The sequence below is a fragment of the Pelophylax lessonae genome (assembly GCF_965119305.1).
Source record: "Pelophylax lessonae genome assembly, chromosome: 2".
NCBI lineage: Eukaryota > Metazoa > Chordata > Amphibia > Anura > Ranidae > Pelophylax > Pelophylax lessonae.
In genome coordinates this window covers 86127057-86152604 of record NC_138769.1, presented here as the reverse complement: position 1 = coordinate 86152604, position 25548 = coordinate 86127057, and the positions used below count along the sequence as shown (strand labels likewise).

Genomic DNA, 25548 nt, shown 5'->3' with positions numbered 1-25548 from the left:
TTTTAGCTGGCGATCATATAATGCCATTGCCTTTTATAAATTTTGTTATTCTACATTATGAATAACTCATCCAGGGGGAGATGCCATCATCTAGCTTTATAATAGCCATGGTAATAAAAAAGAAATATTGGATATCACCACTTGAATCTTCAACAGATGTAAGAAGCCATCTTTTAATTAAAGTGTGTTTCCACGTTGCAGTCATGTTTGAGAAAACCCCACTAGATGTTTGATTTCCTATTCACAAAGCATAACTTAAAAAAAAAAACAAAGATGCTTCTTCGGAGCAGGTGTCATAGCTGACTGCAAGCAATTCTGAACAAGTTCAGAGCGAGCCTGTCCTAAAAGAAAGTCTTAGGACAGGGGTGTGACGGTGGCGGGTATCAGACCCCTGGCCTTCTCATCCAACTAATGACCAAGGACCAGGCAATCTCACACCCTGCCGTCACTTGCGTAACAATGCCACTCTCAGCTGCACCTGGCACAAAGATTTTCCAGCTTGCGGGAAAACAATCTAGATGCCAGCAGGCTGAGAGCGATTGTCACCGGGCTAATTAAGCAATTAACCCTTTCTCTGCCACCACCTCTACGTTATGATGAGCCCAGAGGACGCTCGTAATTTTAGAAATACCAATATGACTTTAGAATAATCATCTGTAACACGCGCTGTCACCGCAGACAGGAATGTCCAGAGGATTTATCTAGACAGTAGCGTTCTTCAAGAGACAGGTTCTTTGGTAGCTTTGCATTAAGAGCCTAGTGACAAGATTAACACTTTTCAAAATAAGGTTTAATAAAAAGGTTAAAATTGGTGCAAAATAAAAATATTTACAGAAAAATGGGTTTCAAAGAAATAGAGACACAATTCAGCAATTTAGAAAATTAAGATAAAGAATTAGAAATAAGAATACTTGCAGTCAATGTCCTTTTTATTATCAGAGTTTCTGAAGCTGAGCATGTGTGATCGGTCCTCAAACTTGAGAGATGTTTCTTCTTCGATGTTACATGAGAACTGAAAAAAACATCTGCTTCTTTCCTTTTCTCTGAGACCCCAGGGGGTGTCACCAGAGGTCCTTGACCAATAAACACAGTGGCCCTGGGTGGCCCTAGGCTCAGACAATGGCAAGGAACCTCCCGTTTAGACAGATTTATAACAATTCATATCTTCCAATATCTACCAGCTGTCTTCTTGAAACTGATATATTATTGTGCCGCATTGAATTTTACACCCATAGACACCAAACACAGGTTATCTCTAAGTAACCTCTGACCCGTAAGGAACTGTCATGGCAGCTGGAGTAACACAAAATGGTTGCTTGACAAAATGGTGTCCCAGTGCAGGATACCATTACAAGGCATGCTAAAACTTTTGAAGAGTGAAGGCCGCTTAAGTGATCTGGCAACCGGTCGCGGGCCACAATTAAACGGTACAGAATGTAGAATTTTTTAATTTGAATAGCATAATGAACATTTTCCTCCTGCAGCCTCTGAATGCTTGTTGGAGGGAGAGGAGGAGAAGCCAGCTTTCAGCCATTGCAGGAGGAAAATAGTTCCTGTATATGCCACCCCTCCTGCCCAAGTGTAAAACAGAATGTGACATTGAGGCAGAACAGGTCCCCTGGAGCATGGGGCATGGCCCCAACCAACCAAAGGTTAGAGATGTGGTAAAAACACATCTCAACTATGGGATTTTACTGCCCCTAAACCACAAAAGTAAACAAATCCTTACTGTCCTGAGCCCCCTATAAGGCTGCTTTCACACTGATGCACTGTGTTTTACCCGGATGTGGTGCATATTCTGAAAGCGCACCAAGACTCCTGAATGCAGGAGTTTTGGTGCGCTTTCAGAAAGTGTACTACACCCGCAAAATATACTAGAAGTATATGGCAATGCGCAGCTAACGTGCAGGAAAGCCACGGATGTACTCCTTTGCACCCACAGACCAGTGTACAAGCAGCCTAATAGTTGTTAACCCTTTTATAGGTGCTAATATGCCCTTTGCAAAAGCAAAGTGTATGTAATGTTTAATACACTGACCTTTTTTCCCTCTTCCAGCTCCTGCATTTCAGGCTGCCAGAAAAGACCCAGGTGAAGTGCGCCTGGTATCTCTCCACCTAGGACAGGAGCCGGTGCTGCAGAGGAGGCTCAATGCACTCTTATGTTCTGGGATGGTGGGTCGGCAAGTCCAGATCACAATCAATGGGTTGCTGATCCCAGGCAAGTTCTCCCCTAGTTTGAGGTTGGGGCCACATCGGATGGCTCTGAGGTCACAGGCTGAGCAAACCTGGCTTAGGACATGCTAAGCTTCCTCTCAATTAAATATAATGCCTCAATTTTAACCCTTTATTGGAACAGATTGTGTTCAAATCTAGTTTACAACTGATGATGAGATCTGCCAGTACAATGCAGACAGGGTTAATTATGTCACACGGCTTACCAACCTCCTTTTAAAAAAATAAAAACTTATTGGGAATATTCAATGCTGGGGTTAATAGAAAGGAGCATCTAAAATGGTAAGCAGCAATTTTTTAAGCCTAAAATTAAAAACAATTCTGCACAGAAAATATAACTTGCAGTCAGTAGGATGTGTCCCTTATCTTGATTCCTCTGCTGTTAGAAAAAATCCACTGCTATTATAGCTGCAAGTCTTTCTGGGCATGTCTCTACCAGCTTTGCACATCCAGAATGCAACATTTTTGCCCATTCTTTGCAAAATAGCTCAAGGTCTGTCAGATTGGATGGAGAGCGTCTGTGAACAGCAATATTTTCATATCTTGCCACAGATTCTCTATTGGGTTTAGGTCTGGACTTTGGACTGAACACATGAATATGCTTTGATCTAAACCATTCAATTGTAGCTCTGTCTGTATGTTTGGAGTTGTCCTGCTGGAAGGTGAACCTCAGCCCTAGTCTAAGGTCTTTTGCAGACTCTAACATGTTTTCTTCTATGATTGCCCTGTATTTGGCTCCATCAATCTTCCCATCAACTCTGACCAGCTTCCCTGTCTCTGCTGAAGAAAAGCATCCCCACTAGGGATGCACCGAAATGAAAATTCTGGGCCGAAACCGAAAATGCAGGATGCCCTTGGCCGAAAACCGAAAATGACTTTTTCCCCCAAATAATTTTAAAATAGATAGAACAGGGGCATACACCAAAAACAGGCAGCGACGTACACCTGTCGCTGCCACCCTGTCACAGTATATGTACTGTAAAGGGTTGGCAAGTGGTTAATTTAATTACCAATGGTTGTACTGATACTGGTTGCACTAATGCAGCACAAAGGGGTTAATTAACTGCCACTGGTCGGTCACTAATACATCAGTGACCAGCAGTGGCAATACATTAACCCCCTCATGCTGCATAATACTAGATACCATTGGTAAACTCGCCTCAGCTCCCCCCCCTCGCCTCAGCGTCCTTCTCGGCAGTACACCACCCCCCCCCCCCCTGCCTGAGCGTCCCTCTCGGCAGTACACCCCCCCCCCCGCTTCAGCGTCCCTCTCGGCAGTACAGCGTCCCTCCCCATCCCAAGGATGCAATCTCCTTACTCTGCTCCTCTGGTGTCCTTCCTTTCAAAAGACGTGCCTCTGGCCGTCGGCCCGCCTCCCGGTGATGTCACTACTACTACGATGTGAGCGCTTCACTTCCCTGTCAGAGGAGATACACACCTGACAGGGAAGTGAAGCGCTCACATAGTTTTAGCTATTAGCGGCCGGCCGCCCGCCCGCCCGCCCGGTGTTAGTTCATTCATGCACAGATCGTAGTAGTAGTGACATCACCGGGAGGCCGGCCGCCGGCTAGAGGCGGGTCTTTTGAAACCTGTGCTGCGCCCGCGGCGGCCATCTTTAATATCAGCATCTTTAACCCATTTTCGGCCGAAAATGGGCTTATTCCATTTGGTTGCCGAAATTTCGGTGCATCCCTAATCCCCACAACATGATGCTGCCACCACCATGTTTCACAGTGGGGATGGTGTGTTCAGAATGATGTGCAGTGTTAATTTCTCTATCGTCCATTGACAGGCGCAGCCTCCATCTTCATTAGCTGAATGGGTTATGCTGCCCCCTGCAGGAGTAGTCTATTCTTTACTCATTCTTTACTAATTTTGCTAGCTAGTGTTCAGGGTATCCTCCTGGTGATCTGCAAGCAATGCCGACTGGGGTTTCACACTGGATAATCTAGATCTTTATGGTCCCCCCAGGATGGCCTACGAGCATGAGCAGGTTATAGTCCCAAACTAGGCCTCGCCATGACGGTGCCCCTTTCCAGATGGGGACGAGCCTGCGAGCAGATGCCTCAGCGGGAAACGATGGCCTGGAACACCCTGAGTCACAGCATACCCCTCGGCTGGCAGCACCCCCACTTCGGGTGGGAGGAGGTCTGCCCGGAGCGGAGCCCACCCGGTCCATGGTATGGTGAGTAAATGTGACCCCCTTGCCTCTGGTGGCCTTGGGGGGGGGGGGGATGTACGCGCTCTCCTGGGGATAATAGGACCTGTACCTCCTAAAATATCCCCCTGCCCTGTCAGGTACCCGGCCTCTGTGCCCTGTCTCCCACCCCCGCAGGGGGCTATGTAACTGGGGCGCCTGGCGTCCTGAGGGGGGTGGCAATAGTACCTTGTTGCTTGCTTGATCTTGTTGTAGATCCTTGAGGCCTTCATTCTGAGGGTCCCTGGCAGCATGGCACGCCATGGGCGCCACTATCTTAAGTGTGGGCAATGTGTATATTTTTTCCCATTGGCTTGTATGGGGCAGCCATTTTCCCTGAGCTTCCTATTAAAATGCATTGGCAACCATTTTTGTGTAGTCCCATTGAACTGCACTAGCAGCGTGACCTTTTACATCCAGGCCGAGGTCACTTCTGTGATCCTTCTTCCTGCTGCAGGCTGTTAATGAGGGTTCTCTCTGGAGGTGGTACAGTACTGGGGTCCTTGCTGGCATATCCCAGCACACTCTGCTGTTAGTGTATATTTCAGGGGGAATCTGCAGTCTGCTGCGATCGGCGCTTCTTAAAGTGACAGTACTCAGTTTTTCTGTAACTTTGAATATGGAGCCGTAGCCGGCTTTGTCCTTACGGACCGTCCTCACAAATGTTTGGCTGCGTCTGCTTTGACGATTTCGAGGTGGATTAGGCAGACGGTTGTTCAGGCTTATTCATTCAAGGGTCAGGTTCCCCCTTTCCCTGTGAAGGTGCATTCTACTAGAGCGCTGAGTGCCTCTTGGGCTTTTCGCCATCATGCCTCTGTTGTACAAGTTTGTAAGGCAGCGACTTGGTTGTCTGTGCGCACCTTTAAAAAATTCTACAAGGTGGGTTTGTTGGCATCTTCGGATGTCTCTTTTGGCCGCAAGGTTTTGCAGGCTGCTGTTTCGTAAGAGAATGTTTTTTGTTTCTCTTAGGGGTCTTTAACCTGGGTGAGCTTCTGTTGTTTGGTTGAGCTGCATGTTACCCAGTGGGCTAAGTTAGTCTTGGAGTTTACGTTACTTTCTGGTTGCGTTCTTCCCACCCCTCATGCCTACACTGCTTTAGGACGTTCCAATCAGCTAATGAAGATGGAGGCTGCGTCTGTCAATGAACGATAAAGAAAACAAGATTTTTGTAAGATCTTACCGTAAAATCTTTTTCTCTGAAGTCCATTGACAGATGCAGCACCCGCCCCTCTGATATGGGGATGTTTTTTTCTTCACTGCTTACAACTAAACTGGTTTGCTGAGCAGAGGGTGTGTGGGTTATGCCTGTGGGGATGGCCCCGTGGGCGTGTACATTTAAATTTTTCCTGCCTAGACTACTCCTGCAGGGGGCAGCATAACCCATTCAGCTAATGAAGATGTAGGCAGTGTCTGCCAATGGACTTCAGAGAAAAAGATTTTACTGTAAGATCTTACAAAAATCTTGTTTTTCCACCACTCCTAGCGTTTTGCTTTTAGGTCAAAAAGTTCAATTTTGGTCTCACCTAACCAGAGCACCCTCTTCCACATGTTTTCTGCCTCCCCTACATGGCTTCTCACAATCTGTAAACGGGACTTCTTATGGCTTTCTTTTAACCACTTAAGCCCCGGAGGATTTGGCTGCTGAAAGACCAGGGGGTATTTTGCAATTCGGCACCGCGTGACTTTAACGTACAATTGCGCGGTCGTGCGACGCTGTACCTAAACTAATTTGACGTCCTTTTTTTCCCACAAACAGCTTTCTTTTGGTGGTATTTAATCACCTGTGCGATTTTTTTGATCATGCGCTATAAACAAAAAAAAGCGTCAATTTTGCAAAAATAACAATATTTTTCACATTTTTTTTATATGAAATTCCCCCCCCCCCCCAAAAAATGTAAAAATCCAAATTTTTTAACATTTTCGGCCAATTTGTTTTATGCTACATATGTTTGGTAAAAAAAAATCGCAAAAAGCGTATTTTGATTGGTTTGCGCAAAAGTTATCGCGTTTACTAACAAAGGGAAAGATTTTTGTCATTTTTGTTGTTTTTTTTTTAAACGCGTAATGGCGGCGATCTGCGATTTTTTTTTTTTTTTTTTTTTTTTTTTTTTTTTTTTTTTGCGGTACTGCGACATTGGGGCGGACAGATCGGACCCTTGACTGACATTTTTGACACTTTTGGGGTTACCAGTTGAATTTCTACAGTAATCAGTGCTATACATATGCACTGTTACTGTAAAATTACACTGGCAGTGAAGGGGTTAACTTTATGTGAGAGGGAGGGGCTGTGTGTGTCCCTAGGGTGTGATTCTAACTGTGATTGGCTGTGGCTTGAGCTGTAGGAGCAATGATCAACGGTCCTACATAGTAGAACCGTATGATCATTGTTTCTACACAGGGGAGAATGACAGGCGGCTTGTTTACACTAGCCGCCTGCCTTTCTCCCTTTTCCCCGACGATCGCTGAGTGACCGTCCGCCGGTCACACACGCGGGAGAGTCCGTGACCGCGCGGGAGCGCGCGCGCTCTCTCCCCAGAGCCTCACAGGCTAATGACGTATATATACACGTCACTCTGCCTGTGAGGGGCTGACCGCTGCAGTATATGTACTTGCGGCGGTCAGCAAGTGGTTAACAATGGCTTTTTTCTTGCCACTCTTCCATAAAGGCCAGATTTGTGGTGCACGACTAATAGTTTTCCTCTGGACAGATTTTCCCACCTGAGCTCTGGATCTCTGCAGCTCCTCTATAGTTACCATGGGTTGTACCGTACGCTTTCCATTTTCGGATGATGGATTGAACAGTGCTCTGTGAGATGTCTAAAGCTTGGGATATTTTTTTTTTAACCGAACCCAACTTTAACCCTATCTACAATTTTATCCCTGACCTGTCTGTGTTCCTTGGCCTTCATGATGCTGTTTGTTCACTAAGGTTCTCTAACAAACCTCTGAGGACCTCACTGAACAGCTGTATTTATACTGAGATGAAATTACACACAGGCGGACTCTATTTACTAATAGGTGACTTCTGAAGGCAATTGTTTCCACTAGATTTTAGTTAGGGGTATCGGAGTAAAGGAGGCTGAATACAAATGCAAGCCATGTTTCTCTGATATTTATTTGTAAAAAATTTTGAAAAACATTTATTTTTCTTCCACTTCACAATTATATGAACTTTGTGTTGGTCTATCACATAAAATCCCAATAAAATACATTTACGTTTTTGCTAAATGTACATGACAAAATGTGGAAAATTTCAAGGGATACAAATACTTTTTCAAGGCACTGTAATAGGGCCAATTTAGACAGGATCCAATTAACTTACCAGCATATCTTTGGAGTGTGGAAGTACACCAGAGTACCTGGAGGAAACCCATGCAGGCACAGGGAGAACATGCAGGTAGTGTCGAGGTTGGGATTCAAACCAAGGACCTTAGTGCTGCTAGACAGAAGTGCTATGTACTTAGCCACTGTGCTGCCCATCTAATGACTTGTGATCCAAGTTCAGTTCAGCAGTACTGCAATCCTAATCCCACACCGACATGAGGACACACCCCCAGCTCACAGCAAATGGCTCAATTGGTGCTGGCCATCAATCAGCCTGGAAGAAGAGCTCCATCTAGTGGCAGGAAGGAGTTTCAGTGGGACTGGGGTCAGACTGAAGGTGAGCATTACAGCTACATTTTTTTCTTTTTTTTTGTTATGTGTGTTGAGCCATTTCTTTTTAAATTAAAATGGAGAAAGGAAGTTCTGCCTGTAAAGCTCTCTTGCTCTTTTACTAGACTGGGTCTCTTTTCATCAGTGCGTCCACCCCTTTATTATTTTCATATCATTTTTTTTTATTTTTATTCAGGGAAATATTTTCATTTACTCTATGAAAGTATTGCTGTATTTTATTTTTATTTTTTTAAATCGTTTCCCTATTCTGTTTTATCCTTATTTTTTATTTTTTTTTTCATGTCTCTAAAATTCTGCTGTAAAGTACTATTACAATCAAGGCTTTATTGTGTGAATAGTGCCGCTTATAAGCCTTCCCTTCATATTAGCATAATTACAAAGGTTGATTGTTTACGAACACTTCAGATAACCCCAAGTGGTCGCTGTTTTTCTCCTTCATTCTTGCTGAGTCTTAAGTAAAAACTGCAGTTTTATGCTGAAGTATAATAGCGTGCTTTTTTTTCTGTCTTTAATAAGATACTAGATTTTCTGAATTATTAAACTATATATAGGCTGTGAAAGGCGATTCTGCTTGCCTTCCCTTTCATGGGATCACGCTGAGCAAGGCAGTTTGTTGCTGGGAGAGTGTGGAGGGGGGGTGGATTGTTGTATAGAGAGTACAGATGAAAAGTTTTTGTTTTCCCAGTGCACCGTGAGAGCCTGAGTTTGGTATTGATTGTTTTTATCCTCTTTGCGATTTTACCCCTCACCGAGGCTTCGCTTAGAATGGTGGCTGCTTCAATTTGCAAAGAAACCTTGGAAAGATTAAATCTTTTGACCCAAAGTTGTTTCGTATATTTTTGTAAAGTGCCGCAGTTGCTAAAGGAAACCTGTCCAGAGAGAAATACAAAGGCGGCACTGGTGGTGCTATTTTTTTTTTCCAAAAGTGCGGTTTACCTGGCTGTCATGCGAGCCTTCTGGCATCAATTCCTAAAGTGTAATCCCTATTTTGTTGAGAGAAAAAAAACGTTCTGTCTGATCTATGTACATTGCAGGAATTTAAACAGATTTTGTAGGCAATTTCTACCTATTTTTGCTGAAAATAAATAGCTCTTTGTTTCACCAGAGTGATCACATATTATTTCTGAATAGGAGGAGCTGATTTCCTATTAATTAGCTGATGCACTTTCTGTTCTCTGAGGCAAATCTAAGGCAATTTTCCTTTCTTTTTTTTTTTATAATAACAAACCTGCTATACTTCCATGCTCTGTGCAGGGGTTTTGCACAGAGCAGCTTTGATTCTTCTCTTCTGGGGTCCTCCGTTGGTGCTCCTGGCCCCTCCTTCCTGCCAAGTGCCCCCAGAGTAAACAGCTTGCGGGGCACCCAAGCAGGCACCTTCCCAAGCCATTGCTCTGCATGTCCATTCACACACAGCTGTGGATCCGCGGTTCGGCCCTATCCCCTCTCTCTTTCCATTGGTTTACCATCTGTAATTGACATTGGCTCAGCCAGTGAGGAGGGAGAGTCCCTGGAGAGCCAAGGCTCTCGTGCACATCGCTGGATCGCCATGCGGCTCTGGTAATTATTAGTGGGGGCTGCTGCACAGAAAAGGTTTCTTACCTTCAAACAAAGAATGCATGAAGGTAAACCACTTTAATCTTTGGGGAGTATCTCTCACTAGAATTTTAAATTCTGTTGCCTAAAATCTGACTTTTCGTTTAGGCTACATTCACACCTGAGCGTAGCGTTTTCGCACGTTTTTTACAGCGATTTTACCGCGATTTACAGGCGTTTTTTGTGCAGGCGTTTTTTAGATTGAATACAGACCAATGGAAAACGCCTTTAATCTGCCCAAAAAGAAGCTCATGTACTTTTTTGAGCATTGGGCGTTTTGCTCACAGCGTCAAAACGCTTAGATGTGAACAGGGGCCATTGAAATGAATAGGATTTGTCTTGTTGGGCGTTTTGAGAGCTGATCCTAGAGCAGAAAAACTCCCAAAAACGCCCCAAAACGCCTACATGTGTTACGACGGAGCCTTAGTGCAGACTTCTGTTTGTAAATTAACTTAGGCTTCTAAGTGGATCTTCACTGCATCTGAGCACTACAAATCCAAAAAGGCTATTTAATTAATTTTTAATTTTTGAAGCAAACTCCCTCATCCATCAATGTCTCCATGATTTATTTGGGTGAGAAATCACTTTGAAAAACACCCTCCTAGCATTTCCGGCCATGGCCATCTTCAGTAAGGGCAAATGATTCATGTAGCATTTACTTCCTGCCCTTAGCTCAAGTATAAGAACAGAAAGAGGAAATAGGCGCCTCTGAGTAAGGACTATAAAATGTATTTGGCAAGGTTCTTTAAAAACTTACATAGGAGTAAGTAAAGGCAGATGTATAGATCGTCTGGTGTCTGGGATCGGCTTGAGTGTGCTTAGCTGAGAAAACCCCTTCTCCTCCTCCTCCTCCTCCTCCTCCTCCTCCTCCTGAAGACTCCTGGTATTTGACATCATTTGCCTAGGCAAGAAACCAGAAAGTAACTGAAGAAATGTAAAAACAAAAGTTTAAAACAAGTAAATATGATGTACTTGCCTATCTGTTTAGTGATGCTAGCAGCATGAGGATTAAAAAAAATCCATGTTGATTGGGAGAGTGAAGTTCCACTTTAAGCAGCCCAGCCTAAAACCAACTGCTAACAGAGAGTTCTCTTAAGCAACAATTTGGTTAAAAAAAAACAGCATATTTTGTACTCAATCTAGTATCCATTACCTCTCGCTTCAAGCCCTGATGAAGAGGGTGTCCTCTAACTCCTGAAACGTGTTGAGTTTGTGATCATGTCTTGTATTTTAGCTTGGAATAAATCTATATCTGGAACATTCATTTTCCGTGTGACGCTTCAATCTCAGTAAAATTACATCTTATGTTGTCGTAATTATTCTTTTGAAATTAAATAAAATGCAACATGCACTGTCCTTGGGAGCGACTAGATTTTTATTCTTGACCCTTCTTCTTGGCTTCATGCTCACCCCCCTTGTTATCCCAAACCATTATATGACATATGTAAAAAAAAAAAACAGTCTAATATAAAAAGTGGAAAGCAAGTCTCACCCAGCCCCAAAACACTTGATGAATAGCCCAGCACTTGTGATGAAATTGCAGGTTCAAGACCACATGGTTTAGAACACTTGAAGACTCCCTGGAAATGGCTGCTGGTGTCCCGTGGGGAAGACGCCCTTCAATGCAGTGTGTAACCAGGCTGGAGCCCACCATTGAAAAATGGCCACTCGGGGGATTGCACAGGATCCAGAAGCGATGCAATCAGTAGTGCGACGGACCAGGGAAGATGATGATGCCACACCAGTGACTGGAGTCAGAGGGAGGAGGACCCAGGGGCACTCTCTCACCAATGGAATTGGTGAGAGGGCGCCCCTGGGTCCTGTCTAATACCTTGAGCGGTCATCTTTAGGGTGGGCTCCAACCTGGTTACACACTGCATTGAAGCGGGACAGCGGCAGCCGGTCTCAGCAAGTCTTTAAGTGTATTGAACCATGTGGTCTTGAATCTGGATCTCCATCACAAGTGCTGGGCCATGTATCAGGTTAATAATTACCATTTGCTGTTTGTGGTGATATGGTGATTAAAATAGGAACTATGTGTTAGTATGTGGGCTTGAGGTATCCCTAGTCATGTGGTGTTGCTACACTGGCTACTTTAAAGGTACAAGCTGCAGGGCGGGAGTTTAATCCAGTGACAGCTCAATGATTCATGCGTCCTGATGAAGTTCTGGGGCGGAACGAACCATGTCGACCTTGGGGGTGGACCCTCCACTTCCTGCAGCACCGCATGGTCTACCCATAAACAGGACCATACAATACTACACCTGTTTGAGCCAAGGGAGATACATAGCCGCCACAGTGATCACTTACTAACAGGAAGCCTGACACAACAGTAAGTCTGTTATGAACTGTGCACATCTCTGGAGGAACAGTCTAAAATCCCAGTGACATGAAAGCCAGATTGACGAGGAAGGGACAGTGAGTACCAGTGACCCCATTGTGTGCTTGTACTGGTCATATCAGCTGTGCATCTGATGGTACCCATGTACAGTGCCTTAAAAAGGTATTCATACCCTTTGGAATTTTCCACATTTTGTCATGTTACCACCAAAAACGTAAATGTATTTTATTGGGATTTCATGTGATAGACCAACACAAAGTGGCACATCATTGTTAAGTGGAAGGAAAATGATAAATGATAAATGATACAAAATGTTTTACAAATAAATATGTGAAAAGTGTGGCTTGCATTTGTATTCAGCCCCCCTGACTTAATAGTTTGTAGAACCACCTTTTTGCTGCAATTACAGCTACAAGTCTTTTTTAGTATGTCTTACTAACGGCTTTGCACATCTAGAGTGTGACATTATTGCACATTGTTTGCAAAATACCCCCAGCGCTGTCAGATTGGATGGGAAGTGCCTGCGAACAGCATTTTTCAAGTTTTGCCACAGATTCTCAATTGGATTTAGGCCTGGACTTTGACTGGGCCATTCTAAAACATGAATATGCTTTGATCTAAACCATTCTATTGTAGCTCTTGCTGTATGTTTAGGGTCGTTGTCCTGCTGGAAGGTGACCCTCTGCCCCAAGTCTTTTGTAGACTCTAACAGGTTTTCTTTTAAGATTGCCCTGTATTTGGCTCCATCCATCTTCCTATCAACTCTGACCAGCTTCCCTGTCCCTGCTGAATAAAAGCATCCCCACAACATGATGCTGTCACCACCATGTTTCACAGTGGAGGTGTTGTGTTCAGGGTGATGTGCAGTGTTAATTTTCCGCTACACACAGCATTTTGCCTCAGGGCAAAAAATGTAATTTCTCTTTCATTCACTGAGGGACACAGCTCCTGATCTTCTTAACCATTGGGTTATACTGCCCCCTGCAGGAGTAGGACACTAGGCAGAAAAAAGTCTGGATATGCCTATGATCAGTTTACCAGGGGGTTATACTCTCCCCTCTCTGTTATAGGTATTCAGTTTTTTTTCTGCCTAGTCAGGAGTAAGGACCTAGTTCCTTGCTGGGATCTTTGGTCCTGGCAAATTTTTTCTTTCTAGATAGATTTTTTTTCTCCTGTTTTTTTCCTGTGAGATCTACAATCAACTGTCGGACTGGGTGACGGGCTGGATTATCTAGATCCAGTGATCACCCCAGTCTAGCCAGCGAGTGCGATCAGATCTCCGCTCCGTGCTAGGTCAGCCGCGACATAGCCCCACCAGACGGGGGCAGGCCCGCGAGTTAAATACCTTGCGAGGTCGCATACGACTGGGTTTCGGCCAGAGTCGCAGTGTTCCTGCTGGCTGTCAGCCCCCCCCCCCCCATTTTGATGGTAAGGGGTTGTTCCTGGTGTGGTGCCTGTCTGGTTCCTGGTATGGTGAGTAGCTGTCCCCCCTCTCCCCCTGAGGGTTTTGGGGTGGACGTGTGCCCCTCCTTGGGATGGCGGTCAGACCCCAGGTTCCCCTCCTTCCCGTGTGGGTGGTCTGGTCCACCTCCTGGGGTGGGGGTAGGGCACTAATCTGGTGATGGCGGGAAGGGGGGGTGCAGTGCAGATTCTCCTAGTGGCTACGGTGCCTGGTTTCTGCGGGGTGGTGAGTCTGGTGGGGTCCTCTCCCTCTCTGCTGAGGATTGATTGGTGCTCTGTGACTGGCAACCGGGGGGTGCTGCCAGAGCGGGGGGGTTGTCCCTTAGCAGTGTGTTACACTTTTTTGTGGGGTCCCTCTAGTGACTTATGGAGTCTTTGGAGTACATCTCCGCACCTGATCCCCTCTCTGAGGCTGCGGGCCCTCCTGGGTCCCCACCGTCCATCAATGCACTGACTGAACTGGAGTCCTTTGTGTTCCGGCTAGAGGTGGCTTTTGGGCGGCGGGCTGGCAGAAAGCACCGCCGCCTTCCCCTGCCTCATCTGTCTTCTCAGATCCTGCTGCGGACGTGAGTCAACCTGCCACGTACCCTTAATCCTCAGATAAGGAGGATTCCTCCACTCTTCTGCAACCGTGCACGATGGAGGACGCAGCTGCGATGGAGGCGCAGGTTTCCTTTTCACTCCCAAGCCATCCATAGTTACATAGTAGGTGAGGTTGAATAAAGACAATAGTCCATCCAGTTCAACCTGTGTAGGTGTGTGTGGCTGTAATCATCTCACATAGCCCTTAATGTTCTGATCCTTGAGATGCAAGTCTAAGAGTCTTTTGAAAGCCACCATACTACCTGCAGAAACCACCTCTAGTGGTAGAGAATTCCACAATCTTGTAGCCCTAACAGTAAAGAACCCCCCTCGTTGCCTGAGGTTAAAACGCTTCTCCTCTAATCGCATTGTATTTCCTCGAGTCCTCATGCAATCCCTTCGAATGAACAGCTTTTTTTCTAAGCTGGGATCCCCATTAAGATATTTATAAATTGCTATCATGTCCCCCCTCAGACGTCTCTTCTCCAGGGAGAATAAATTGAGCGATTGCAGACGCTCTTCATAGTTAAGGTCCTCCAATCCCCTAATCAGTTCAGTTGCCCTTCTCTGGACTCTCTCCAGCTCCAACACATCCCTCCTGAGGACTGGTGACCAGAACTGGACAGAATACTCCAGATGCGGTCGGACCAGAGTTTTATAAAGTGGAAGGATTATAGTCTTATCTCTGGAATACATCCCTTTTTTTTATGCATGCTAATAATCTGCTGGCTTTGACAGCTGCCGCTTGACATTGCATGCTGTTGCCTAATCTATCATCAACCAAGACTCCCAGATCCTTCTCCATTTTTGATTCCCCCAAGGGTTCCTCTCCTAACGTGTATTGTGTTTTTATGTTTTTCATCCCCAAGTGCAAAACCTTACACTTCTCCACGTTAAACCTCATTTGCCATGTCGTTGCCCACTCCGTTTTTTTGTCCAGGTCATTCTGTGGGATATCTGCTTCATGCTGTGCAGTTATTGCCCTGGCCAATTTTGTGTCAAAAACTGATAACGAACTACTGATCCCGTCCTCAATTTTGTTTATGAATAAATTGAACAAGGTTGGTCCCAGGACTAAGCCCTGGGGCACCCCGCTTACTACCTCAGACCTGTCTGAGTATGCGCTGTTTATTACCACCCTTTGGACACAGCCTTTTAGCCAGTTCCGTATCCAAGAGCAAACCCTGCTGTCGATACCTGCAGACCTTATTTTATAAATTAAGCGCTTGTGGGGAACTGTATCAAACGCCTTAGCGAAATCCAAGTACACCACATCCACTGGTCTGCCCCTATCTAGCTCACAGCTCACCTCCTCGTAGAATGCTAAGAGATTGGTTTGACAAGAACGCCCATTTGTAAACCCGTGCTGATTACCGCTGATGATGTTGTTGTCATTAGCAAACTACGATATAGTCCCTTATCATCCCCTCCAGTAGTTTACATACTACTGTTGTCAAACTGACAGGCCTATAATTTCCCGGGATATGCCTCTGGCCCTTTTTGAATATCGGTATCACGTTAGCTTTCTTCCAATCCCCTGGTACAACTCCTGTCCTAATACTGTCAGCAAAGATCAGGAACAGTGGTCTAGATATATCTTTACTGAGTTCCTTGAGTAGAAAAAAGAGAGAGGGTGCCCTTGGGGTGGGACTTTAAATGAGGTATATACATTCAGTGACCATAGTACAAAGATGGTAAAAAAATGACAAATTTTATTGATGTAGTTGCATATGAATGATGACAACAATAAAACAACAACACAATGGGCATGCGGCATAAAAGCATCAACAATACACATGAATAACAATATCGATAAAAATATGGGTTGCACTCATATATTGTAGTAACTCGACGCGTTTCGTGAGTCTTCAGTAAGCTCACTCATCAGGAGTATATATGAGATAAATTGTCTAAAAATGAATGAGACAGTAAACAACATGTTACTATATATGATTGAGGAGTGTGATATTGTAACATCTGTACATGAACAGAAATGAAAAAGATCACACTCACACATGACCCAAAGATAGATGGTGGATGCGTGCTCTCACGATGCGGGGGCTGCCATGGTCTAACCCGGGAGCTGACAGGACTTGAACCATTGGCGAACACGTTGGGGAGACAGGAGAGGAATCAAGATTGTGGAAAATGAAGCTTCTGCTTGATAGCAAAGTATGGGCTGAAAATAAATGAATATGCATCTCAATGGAGTATATAATTGCATTGTTTGTATCACTAAGTGATATCCAAAGGATCAGGAAGGATAGGTATAATTGTATAATAAACTGCATAATGAGTCAGTCCAAGCAATTATTGTATGAAGCAGGGACCAGTTGCCTCTAGAAATATAGATTGTATTGTATGTAGTTCAAAATTAGATTTAAAGGGTAAGATACTATATCCACTTGGTGATACATAAAAAGTGAATGGGGTGTGGTAAAAAAAGGGGACCAAGGTGAAAAGAATAAAAATAATATATAAGAAGCAGAGTGGAACCCAAAATAAATGGTGATGAGTGATGATAAAAAAACATATGGTGATTAGTGAATCCACTTGGGAATAGGTGAGAAAGACAAGGAAGGATGAGCCTCAGAAAGGGTGAAAAAACTAAAGGGATGCAGGGGAGGTGAAACATCATGAAAGGACCCAAAGAAGGAAAGAAAGCGAAATGGCAGCAAAAGAGATTGTGAAAGGAGACCTCGCCTGAAAACACAACGCATAGGCACCTGGCTCTGGTCCTAGAACGCCATGTGGAGGATGGTGGAGGCAGGGGTGCAACCAGTGCATCCATGCTGTCCAGCGGTAGAAGTCAGCTTGTGCTGGCAACCGCAGCCTCAGATGGATTTCACCCACCAAACCATACGTGCACCTGTGACGGTGCTCGTACGTTGGGGGGAAGGACATGGTGCTGATATACAGGTGGCCCCGCCCTCGAAGGGGAGGGGGCAGCCAGGGAGACTAGACTTCCTGTTCGTATATCACAGCTCCCGGGAGAGATACACAGCCACCACCAGAGGGCGCACAACCAACCCATGGGTTGTATAAATAAAATAGGGTAAAAATTGTATGCAGCCATAGGCCTGTGTGTGTCACAAGGGGACCGTGTGGGACCGAAAGCGGGCATGGGTGTCTTCCACCCGGGTACTATTAAAAGTAAGCAAAAGAAATGGTCTCACATGGTTCCATGTAAATACCTCCATCCCGATTCATACTAGAAAAAAGAGAGAGGGTGCCCTTGGGGTGGGACTTTAAATGAGGTATATACATTCAGTGACCATAGTACAAAGATGGTAAAAAAATATGACAAATTTTATTGATGTAGTTGCATATGAATGATGACAACAATAAAACAACAACACAATAGGCATGCGGCATAATAGTATCAACAATACACATGAATAACAATATCGATAAAAATATGGGTTGCACTCATATATTGTAGTAACTCGACGCGTTTCGTGAGTCTTCAGTAAGCTCACTCATCAGGAGTATATATGAGATAAATTGTCTAAAAATGAATGAGACAGTAAACAACATGTTACTATATATGATTGAGGAGTGTGATATTGTAACATCTGTACATTAACAGAAATGAAAAAGATCACACTCACACATGACCCAAAGATAGATGGTGGATGCGTGCTCTCACGATGCGGGGGCTGCCATGGTCTAACCCGGGAGCTGACCGGACTTGAACCATTGGCGAACACGTTGGGGAGACAGGAGAGGAATCAAGATTGTGGAAAATGAAGCTTCTGCTTGATAGCAAAGTATGGGCTGAAAATAAATGAATATGCATCTCAATGGAGTATATAATTGCATTGTTTGTATCACTAAGTGATATCCAAAGGATCAGGAAGGATAGGTATAATTGTATAATAAACTGCATAATGAGTCAGTCCAAGCAAATATTGTATGAAGCAGGGACCAGTTGCCTCTAGAAATATAGAAGGATCAAGATAAGTATAATTGAAAGGACCAGAGCCAGGTGCCTATGCGTTGTGTTTTCAGGTGAGGTCTCCTTTCACAATCTCTTTTGCTGCCATTTCGCTTTCTTTCCTTCTTTGGGTCCTTTCATGATGTTTCACCTCCCCTGCATCCCTTTAGTTTTTTCACCCTTTCTGAGGCTCATCCTTCCTTGTCTTTCTCACCTATTCCCAAGTGGATTCACTAATCACCATATGTTTATCATCACCCATCACCATTTATTTTGGGTTCCACTCTGCTTCTTATATATTATTTTTATTCTTTTCACCTTGGTCCCCTTTTTTTACCACACCCCATTCACTTTTTATGTATCACCAAGTGGATATAGTATCTTACCCTTTAAATCTAATTTTGAACTACATACAATACAATCTATATTTCTAGAGGCAACTGGTCCCTGCTTCATACAATAATTGCTTGGACTGACTCATTATGCAGTTTATTATACAATTATACTTATCTTGATCCTTCTATATTTCTAGAGGCAACTGGTCCCTGCTTCATACAATATTTGCTTGGACTGACTCATTATGCAGTTTATTATACAATTATACCTATCCTTCCTGATCATTTGGATATCACTTAGTGATACAAACAATGCAATTATATACTCCATTGAGATGCATATTCATTTATTTTCAGCCCATACTTTGCTATCAAGCAGAAGCTTCATTTTCCACAATCTTGATTCCTCTCCTGTCTCCCCAACGTGTTCGCCAATGGTTCAAGTCCTGTCAGCTCCCGGGTTAGACCATGGCAGCCCCCGCATCGTGAGAGCACGCATCCACCATCTATCTTTGGGTCATGTGAGTGTGATCTTTTTCATTTCTGTTCATGTACAGATGTTACAATATCACACTCCTCAATCATATATAGTAACATGTTGTTTACTGTCTCATTCATTTTTAGACAATTTATCTCATATATACTCCTGATGAGTGAGCTTACTGAAGACTCACGAAACGCGTCGAGTTACTACAATATATGAGTGCAACCCATATTTTTATCGATATTGTTATTCATGTGTATTGTTGATGCTATTATGCCGCATGCCCATTGTGTTGTTGTTTTATTGTTGTCATCATTCATATGCAACTACATCAATAAAATTTGTCATATTTTTTTACCATCTTTGTACTATGGTCACTGAATGTATATACCTCATTTAAAGTCCCACCCCAAGGGCACCCTCTCTCTTTTTTCTAGTATGAATCGGGATAGAGGTATTTACATGGAACCATGTGAGACCATTTCTTTTGCTTACTTTTAAGAGTTCCTTGAGTACTCTCGGATGTACGCCATCCGGGCCTGGTGATTTGTTTGTGTTAAGTTTATCCAGCCTTTCCCTGATTTCACCCTCTGTTAGCCATAGTGGCAAGTCCTGTGTATTACTACTAACCATATAGTCATGGTCAGTGTACCCCTCCTTTTCCTGTGTAAAGACTGACGAGAAAAAAGCATTCAGCACGGTTGCTTTTTCAGTGTCCTCTGTAACCATCCTCCCAGCATCGTTAATTATGTGTGCAATATGCTCTGCCTTAGTTTTTTTGCTGTTGATATATTTAAAGAATTTCTTTGTTTTTTTTTTTACTATCCTCCGCTATTTGTCTCTCAAAGTTGATTTTAGCCATCTTGATTTCTTGTTTACTTTTCTTATTTGCCTCCTTGTATTGCTCGAAAGCCGATACTGTGCCCTCTGATTTATATTTCTTGAAGGCCAATTTTTTTCCCCTAAAAGGTTTTTGACGCTACGGCTTAGCCAGCCAGGTTTGGCTTTGTCTCTTCTAAATTTATTTCCCATAGGAATGCAGTGCAAGATGCATTTGCTTAATATGTTCCTAAAGCATTCCCATTTATCCTCTGTGGTCAGTGATCCCAGGGTTTGGTCCCAGTTTACCCTTTCCATCAAGGAGTATAATTTTGGAAAGTTTGCCCTTCTGAAATTTAGAGTTCTTATGTTCCCTACTTGCCTTGTTATATTGTTATTTATACTAAATGTGATCATCCTGTGATCGCTAGAGCCCAGGTTGTCCTGGACTCCTACCTGCGAGATTATGTCTGGGTCATTAGTGATCAATAGATCCAGGACTGCGTTTTCTCTGGTAGGGGAATCCACCAACTGTGACATGTAATTATCCAGTAATGTTTCCGTGAATAGACGGGCCTTCTGTGAGTGTGTAATCCCCTCATCCCAGTCAATGTCAGGATAATTGAAGTCCCCCAATATGATGACTGATCCCAATTTTGCCACTTTACCCATTAGTGCTAAAAATTCCAGCTCTACCTCCTCCCCTTGTTTAGGTGGCCTATAGCAAACCCCCACAATTACTATCCCCTTTTCTCCTTCCCTATGGAGTTCAACCCACACAGATTCTAAATCCATGCTCATCCCATCCGTAATGTCACTCCTTTCTATCACCTTTATATTGTTATTGACATAGAGACATACCCCTCCCCCTCTTTTTCCTACCCTGTCCTTCCGGTACACCGAATACCCTTGGATGTTGGCCAGCCAGTCATGTGAGGGGTCGAACCAAGTCTCTGTTATTCCCACAAGGTCTATGTCCTCCTCATGTACTAACATTTTGAACTCATCCATTTTATTAACTAGGCTCCTGGCATTCGCATATACCCCTCTTAGTTTTACAGAAGTTAAACGCGATTGGCGGTTATGTTTATTCCTGTTTGGTCTGAGAATTTATAAAAAATAGAAAGCATTTCCGCGCTAATATGATAAATAATTACTAAATATATGTCAGCAGCCAACACAAAATCAACCAACAGTGACTCAAATTAACAATAAAACATAAAAGTGTAGCGCTAAGAGTATTAATGATCACAAAATTGATAAATAGTGTCCAAATGAATGAAAAAAAAAAACTACTAATCACAATGATGTTTATAATGAAGAAAAAGAGTGTCCAAATGAATGAGTCCCAATATAAATGATATAAAATGAAATCATAAATCCACGTGCACAATATTGCAAGAAGTGATTCAACCCGTGACACCCAGGGTATGTGAAGGAAGGGAACACCTCGGTGATGGGATATGTTAAGCAGCTTACCAGATTTCCTTGGCTGCTCAACTTAATGAGTCAGCCTCTCCCAGCTATTAATCAAGACCGCTGAAGATCCGGTGTTAGAGGAATGCTTAGTCGATGCAAGTAGACCACTTCTCAAAAAACATGTAACAGATCAGTGTAGGGTTCGTGCTCCTCAATAATTTTCATCAAACATTTTCCAGGGGGCGTGTGGACGTTGCGTCTGGAGTCGACTCCAGACGCAACGTCCACACGCCCCCTGGAAAATAGCCGGCCTTCATTATCCTTTGCTACTTGGGATTGTTCGCGGGACGCCGCATCTCCATCCCCAGGTTCTAGCGATTTGACAAGCCTGTTTATTCTTGAGACATTGTGAGTAATATTTTTTAATAAAGTGGAATATTATTTTTAAACGGGATTACGCTATGGGCTTCGCTTTCTTTTCTTCCCACATATTCATTTATGTTTGATGAAAATTATTGAGGAGCACGAACCCTACACTGATCTGTTACATGTTTTTTGAGAAGTGGTCTACTTGCATCGACTAAGCATTCCTCTAACACCGGATCTTCAGCGGTCTTGATTAATAGCTGGGAGAGGCTGACTCATTAAGTTGAGCAGCCAAGGAAATCTGGTAAGCTGCTTAACATATCCCATCACCGAGGTGTTCCCTTCCTTCACATACCCTGGGTGTCACGGGTTGAATCACTTCTTGCAATATTGTGCACGTGGATTTATGATTTCATTTTATATCATTTATATTGGGACTCATTCATTTGGACACTCTTTTTCTTCATTATAAACATCATTGTGATTAGTAGTTTTTTTTCATTCATTTGGACACTATTTATCAATTTTGTGATCATTAATACTCTTAGCGGTACACTTTTATGTTTTATGGTCTGAGAATTTCCCGCACAGACCTGCCAATTGACGTTGTGGACCTACTGTCGCTGCTGACCCTACAACTGCCTTCAGTCCTCTGCTCCCTCCTGATTGATTCTACTTCTGAGCCCTCCCCCCCGTCTCCAAGTTTAAAAGCCAGAGTGGCGAAGGTGTTCCCTTTCTCCTATTTTGACAGAATTCTCACTAAAGAGTTTCGGACAACCAAAGTGTTCCCTTGGGGTCCCTAAGTGATTTGCTAGGCGAAACCCCTTTGCGGAGTCACTTCAGAAGTTGACTGTTCCTCTGGTGGTGGACCCTCCGATTTCCATATTAAACAAGGCAACCATGAGTCCGGTTGAAGAGTTCCCTGGCCTTTAAGGACTTTGCTGACAAGAAGGCAGAGGCTGTGGCCCGCAATATGTACACCTTAGCTGGTTCGGCACTGAGGCCGATATTCACCATTGCCCTGGTACTCAGACTCTAAACGGACTAAGCTTTTGTGCCATGACCTGGAGGGGGAGCAGCTCCCGCCTGCCTTTGCTGAGCTTATGGACCAGCTGGTCAAGGGACTGCAGTTTAACTGTGATGCCTCTTTGGATGTGGCTCATCTAGTGGCTCAGCCCTCTGTTTCGACAGTGGTCCTTCAGCGGGTCTTTTGGCTCAAATGCTGGTCTGCGGACCAGACTTCTAAAAAGGCCTTGACTTATCTTCCCTTTCAAGGAGATCACCTGTTTGGTGCTACCCTGGATGACATCATTAAAGGTCTTACAGGGGGGAAGAGTACCTTTCTTCCACAGGCTACTAAGGGCAAGGAGCTTTGTCATAGAAGTGGGCCCTCCTTCTCGGCTCATAAGAAGTTTTTTCGTCCCCTAGGGTGGACTGACAAGTGTTCAAACCCTGGCGGATCCAAGCAAACTTGGTCTGGCAAGTCACGAGCGGGCTTCTCCAGATCCGCGAACAAGGCCCCTTCAGCATGAAGGTGCACCATCACAGTGATCTGGGGTGGGGGGATGTCTTTGCTGGTTCCTGGATCCGTGGATTTCCCTGGTACAAGACAAGTGGGTCCACGATGTCAAACGGTCTGGCTAAAAGATCGAGTTTCATTCTTGCCCTCCGGAAAGGTTCTTTCCTTCCAACGTGCATCTGTCCCTGGTCCACTTAAAGGCTGTCTTTGGGGCGGTGCAAGACCTTTTACTTCAAAGGGTGATTGTCCCCATTCCAACTTCAGGGGTTTTACTCATACCTGTTTACAGTCCCCAGGAAGGAAGGCAAGGTGCGTCCAATTCTGGACCTCAAGGTGCTGTACTGCTTTGTGCGGGTGCAGAAGTTCAGAATGGAGTCCATCCGCACGGTGGTGGCTTCCCTTCATCTGGGATTTTCTTGCCTCCATCGACATCAAGGACGTTTACATTCACATTCCAATATGTGTTGGTCACCAGCGCTTCCTCCATTTTGCAGTGGTAGAGGAGCATTATCAGTTTGTGGCGTTACCCTTTGGTCTCACCTCTGCTCCTCGGGTCGCTGCTGTTTAGAGGACTTGGTCCTCTTTGAGGGTGTATTGTTTTTTTCAGATGGGCTCAAGGGGTCTTGGTTAAGCTCCTGTTGCCTAGTTGGCTACTGTTTAGCCTTGGACATTTTTTGCTGTTCCCACCCCTCATGTTAAACACTGCTTTGGGACGTCCCAATGGTTAAGAAGATCAGGAGCTGTGTCCGTCAATGAACGAAAGAGAAAATGGGATTTTTGACTTAACGTAAAATCCATTTCTCTGATGTTCATTGACAGACACAACACCCACCCCTCTTTCTAGTTGTATTTTCTTCTGACACTGCTTGTAACAAAACTGAGTACCTATAGCAGAGAGGGGGGAGTATACCCCCTGGGACTGCCCATAGGCATAGCCAGACTTTTTTTCTGCCTAGTGTCCTACTCCTGTAGGGGGCAGTATAACCCAATGGTTAATAAGATCAGAAGCTGTGTTCATCAATGAATATCAGAGAAATGGATTTTACTGGTAAGTCAAAAATCCCATTTTCGGTGTCATATGACCAGAGCACCCTCTTCCACATGTTTGCTGTGTTCCCCCACATGGCTTCTTGCAAATCGCAAACAGGTCTTCTTATGGCTTTCTTTCAAAAATAGCTTTCTTCTTGCCACTTTTCCATAAAGGCCAGATTTGTGTAGTGCATGACCGATAGTTGTTCTGTTGACAGATTCTCCCACCTGAGGTGTGGATCTCTGCAGCTGCTCCAGAGTTACCATTGGCTTCTTGGCTGCTTCTCTGATTAATGCTCTCCTTTCCCAGGTCTGTCAGTTTAGGTGGACGGCCATGTCTTGGTAGGTTTGCAGTTGTGCTATACTCTTTCCATTTTCGGATGATGGATTAAACAGTTCTCCGTGAGATGTTCAAAGCTTGGGGTTTTTTTTTTTTTATAACCTAACCCTGCTTTAACTACTTGCCTACCAGCCGCGGTACATATACTGCGGCAGGTCGGCTCTGTCCCGCAAAACGATGTACCTGTATGTTACTTTGCCTGGACTGCTAGCAGGGGCGCGCGTGCCCATTCGCCCCTGGGGAAGGCAAATTGCGGGCCCAGCAGCCTTGGTCTTAATGCTGTTTGTTCACTAAGGTTCTCTAACAAACCTCAAGGGCTTCACAGAGCAGCTGTATTTATACTAAGATTAAATTACACACAAACCCTATTTACTAATTAGGTGACTTCTGAAGGCAATTGGTTCCATTAGATTTTAGTTAGGGGTATCAGAGTAAAGGAGGCTGAATACAAATGCAAGCCACACTTTCTCAAATATTTATTTGTATAAAAATTTGGAAAACCATTTCTCATTGTCCTTCCACTTTACAATTATTTGTCACTTTGTGTAGGTCAGTTACATAAAATACATTTACGTTTTTGCTTGTAACATGACAAAATGTGGAAAATTTCAAGGGGGTATGAATACTTTTTTTAAGGCACTGTAGTCCGATGCCATTAAGGGACCCATGGGATTAGGGTGTGCACTGTATTCTCCCACTGTGGTTTTTTAATGGTGCAGTTCCAGTAAGAGTCTGGTCATCCAATCCCATGACTCTTACAGGATACAGATCCCATTAGCATGCATGTGCTCATAGCAGGGTTTCTAGGGGGGTCTTTTTAGGGTAGGCTTGTCCCAGCCCCGGGTGGGAGGGCCGCACTACTTTTTAAGAGGAAGGGGTTTGAGGATATCGTGTATGGAAGGGTCATGTTGGTTTTGATTGTGGTGGTGAATTAGAGAGAGGGTGGACTCTGGAGTTTTTGATGCTGTATATCTTTTTACTTGTTTAATAAAATTATGAGGAGGTAGCTGTTTGGTGTTTACACGTTTCTTTTTTGTTTTCTTCTTGGTTTTTTGGTTAATACATTTTTCTGAGAGCACCCTCCCTATATTTTTGGGTAGCACCACCTCGAGTAATTAGAGCTATGGCTGGGCTCCCAGAACCATAGATTTTTTTTGGAATCCATTTATCAAGTGTTTTGAGGCTGGATGAGACCTGGTTTTTCACTTTTTATATTACA

At 44.1% G+C, this 25548-nt stretch overlaps 1 protein-coding gene across 1 annotated transcript in view; it reads left to right on the top strand.

The window, feature by feature from the left end:
• Positions 1 to 25548, top strand: part of MRPL39 (mitochondrial ribosomal protein L39) — a 213157-nt gene that overhangs the window by 167271 nt on the left and 20338 nt on the right. The window lies entirely within an intron of this gene.